Consider the following 3,603-nt stretch of genomic DNA (forward strand, 5'->3'; position numbering starts at 1 on the left):
TAAGATCATCTGTCACTACAGCTTGTTCGCCAGAGATTGCGAACACACGACCTGGAGCAGAAGGTCGCCTTCCTCTAGCCGTATTCAACACTGGTTCGGCCTTTGCAGCATTGGGGCAATTTCTGTAAGACGCGAAATTGAATATAACGTTTATTTATTTAATTTGCATATCGTACGACGACGCGTTTTATTTATTAATTATTTTAATTGAATATTACTCGCGCCACGATGGCGGGAAATACCTTGAGGAATATTTTCCTTATAGTTAATTAATTGCGTGCTTACATTTTAGTGTTTTCATATTATTTTCCTGACTCGAATCTAATCGCGATTCGTGAAAATTAATTAAGTAGTAATTAATTTCAATATTTTGATTTTATAGAGTTATTTAAAAGTAAGGACTTAATTATAATTATTTTTGTGTTTAGTTTTATTTTATTTTAATCTTAGAAATCCCTACTCTTAATTACCTCTTTCTTTAATGAGAAGATGACCTGCTCTAACAGATCACCTTTGTTATTTACCTGTGATAGCCTATTAAGCATGACAAGGGAATATTCCTTATTCCAATTATCTCTCAACCACACCTTTTTCTTATTCTTATCCATCCACCTCCTCATCTCTCATTCTCACCATATATTCAAATTTATGATCACTTTCTCTCTCCTCACGTGGGTCCAACCCACACCCAATCAGAATTCAATTCAAATCTCTCTCTTCTCTCTCTCTCACATTCACGCTCACTCACTCCCTCACTTTTCCACTTTCACACGTTTCTTTCCTTCTTCCCCACTTTCTTCTTCTTCATTTTTTTTTCCTGGTTACTACAACAGAGCTTCACACCTCCATGGCTCCATCATATTCTCATCACCATACTTCCTTCTCCAAGGTGGAACACCCTTCATCATCACCATATTCTACTTCTCCTTTCCTCCCACGCACCAACCATGGCAACCACAGCCACCACCGCGTACCGAACTGCCGCCACTGGATATACCACAACCGTGATGCCTCTGCCTCGTCAAATCCCAAGTCGCGAACGCCGCCACCACCTTCTAGAGCGTCAAGAAGCAACGAAAATAGAGGAGATGAAAACCCTAAAACCGCAACCTCTCTTCTCCGATCTCCGGCGAACCACTCATCTTTTGGAGAAATCAACACCACCATTGGACTCCTCTCATCATCCGCAACAAAACCCCCAAATCAATTTGTTGTTCCGACAACCTCCACCGGAAACCGCCGCCAGCCGCCGCCAACCACTGTCTTCTCCGGCCAACCTTCACTAGAGAAGGAACTGAACTCAGAAATAGGAAGCTCTCCTTCTCCTCTTGCTGAATTGATTATCAATTTTGGTGTTGTTCAACATTGATGATCCTTAGAGGAAGGCAAAAGCTTTTTTTAGAGAAGAGGAGGAAGCAAATTCAGAACCTTAGCCATGAGGCTTAAGGTAGAAAAGGAAATATTTTTCTGATTTGGGTATTGTTTTAATTCTTGTAGGGGCTGAAAATGTTTTTGAAAATGTAAGGGCATTTGAGATGGTTAATCTCTAGTTAGTTCTGTTGTTTATGTATTGATTACCTCTGGATGAGCATGAGTTTGATATTAGATTAGGAGAAGCTTATGCTGCTGTTGTCTTGTGATTATAGTAGCTGTTGTTCTGTCAAATACCTAGGTTTAATGACCGAATTTGAAGAAGAGGATTCGCGGCCGTGGAAGAGAGGACGTGAAGGAGAGGGAAAGACAACAATGAATCACTCTTCATATTCATCTTTTTCAAACCTTAAGGCCAAGGTAAGGGCTGGTTTAGGAAAGGGTAGTTGCTTAGGGTATTTGCCCTGAAATTCCATGAGAAAAGCTATGATCTTGTATATGTTTGCATGAGATATGTGAAAGTGGTTGTAGCTGGACTTTTGTGCCATGAAAACCTTGTCTACAAACCCTTATTTGATGTACTTTCTATTGCTCTATGATCTCATTCTTAAATCCCATGACTACTAGCTAAGTTTGACTTGTATTTCACTTGTTTCAACATGATGATTGATGGATGTTTAATTCTGGAAATATTGGGTGAATAAGTTGATGTTGGGGGCTGGACAAAGGCTTGTGTGGTTGAAAAGAAAGAAATGAAAATTTTTTACAAACCCTAGAGCGATATGTGGGTTCGGCCGAACCCTATTTCAAGGGGTTCGGAGTGTTTCTTTCTTTTGTTTTCAGGCACAAGTCGCTTGGTGTCTCACTTGATGATTTGCCATGGTTTATGTGCTTGAAAAGCATGAGAATATGATTATGAATATCTATGTGATATGTATATTGTCTGATTGAGAAATCAAGGGTCGCTCACCTAGCTGTAATTCCCAATGTGACTGTGATTGGTTTGTCCTTAATTTATTCGTTGTATGTTGTAAGACTCTAGGTTGACTTTAGAGCCTTAAACAAAGGGAAACGTGATTAATCTCTTGCAAGTAGATGAGAATTAATGGAACATAGGTCTAGTTAAGACTATGGACCATGAGAACGATAGTGCCGTTTGAGACAAACGGTTACTTGCACGCGAGGGAGATTTTTGTGGATCATTGCGGCTCCAGGTGATAAGGTTGACTGCGGTCTCCTTGAGATTAAGGGTGTACTGTGGGTTTCCTTGGGATGACTGTGTGTCTCCCTGTGAATTGAGGGTTGGACTGTGTGTCCTCTCCGAGAACTGTGCATCTGCGGATGTTCGAGATTGGCCAAGGTGTTTTGGTGGGTTGTGTGAATGGTGAGGATCGTTAGTTTAACCAAATACATAGGTGACTAACTGTTATACAAATCCTATTAAAGTACAAAGATATTATGTGAAGTAAATCGTTATATATTTATGTTTAGTTTGTAACCTGACCCTTGCTTGTTTATTTTGTGTTGTTTTGGGGGGGGGTAGATGGTTTTGACGAAGACGTCGACGATGACCCATTCTTGGGAGCTGATACTCCGTGATGAGCCGATACCGGACGATGAACCTGCCGTTGAAGAAGAAGAAGAGGTCGAGGAAGATGATGCTGAAGATGACGAGGCTAGTGATTAGGGGTTATGGTGTTGAGGGACTTTCGTTCACTTGTTTTTGGGTTGTGAGTACCGGGTGGGCGTTGAACTATTTAGTTTACTTTTCAGGTGGATATTTTCCTTTTAGTTAATGTAATTCACAATGAGAATTCTTTTGGGATAATTATTTTATACATTTTCCGTTGTTTAATGAATTTTGAGTTTCACGTTGGCTTTTATTCTCGCAAGTTAATTTGGTTAAGTTTTCAAGAGTTTCGTGTAAGACCTGGATTTTCAGAACAAGCTAGTTTCCGACTCACGCGTAGAATCAGTGTAAGCGTGACAGGAGTTTGATATTTGAGGAAGATTAATGAAGAAGAAAGTTCAGGAATTGCTTGAGGAATGTTGCGTAGTTGTTTTCGGAGTTAGTGCGAGTCGTCTGCACACTTGCCTTAGGGCGAGCGTGTCCAAAATAGGCTATTTCGCTTCTAGAGCAACGTTTTAAGGGAGATTTCTAATCCTTGGAAAATTTAAAGATTCTCTTTATTTTTCCTTCGACCAGCGTTTCATTTCGGAACTCTGGACTGT

The sequence above is a fragment of the Lotus japonicus genome, chromosome 1 (genome assembly GCF_012489685.1).
Source record: "Lotus japonicus ecotype B-129 chromosome 1, LjGifu_v1.2".
NCBI lineage: Eukaryota > Viridiplantae > Streptophyta > Magnoliopsida > Fabales > Fabaceae > Lotus > Lotus japonicus.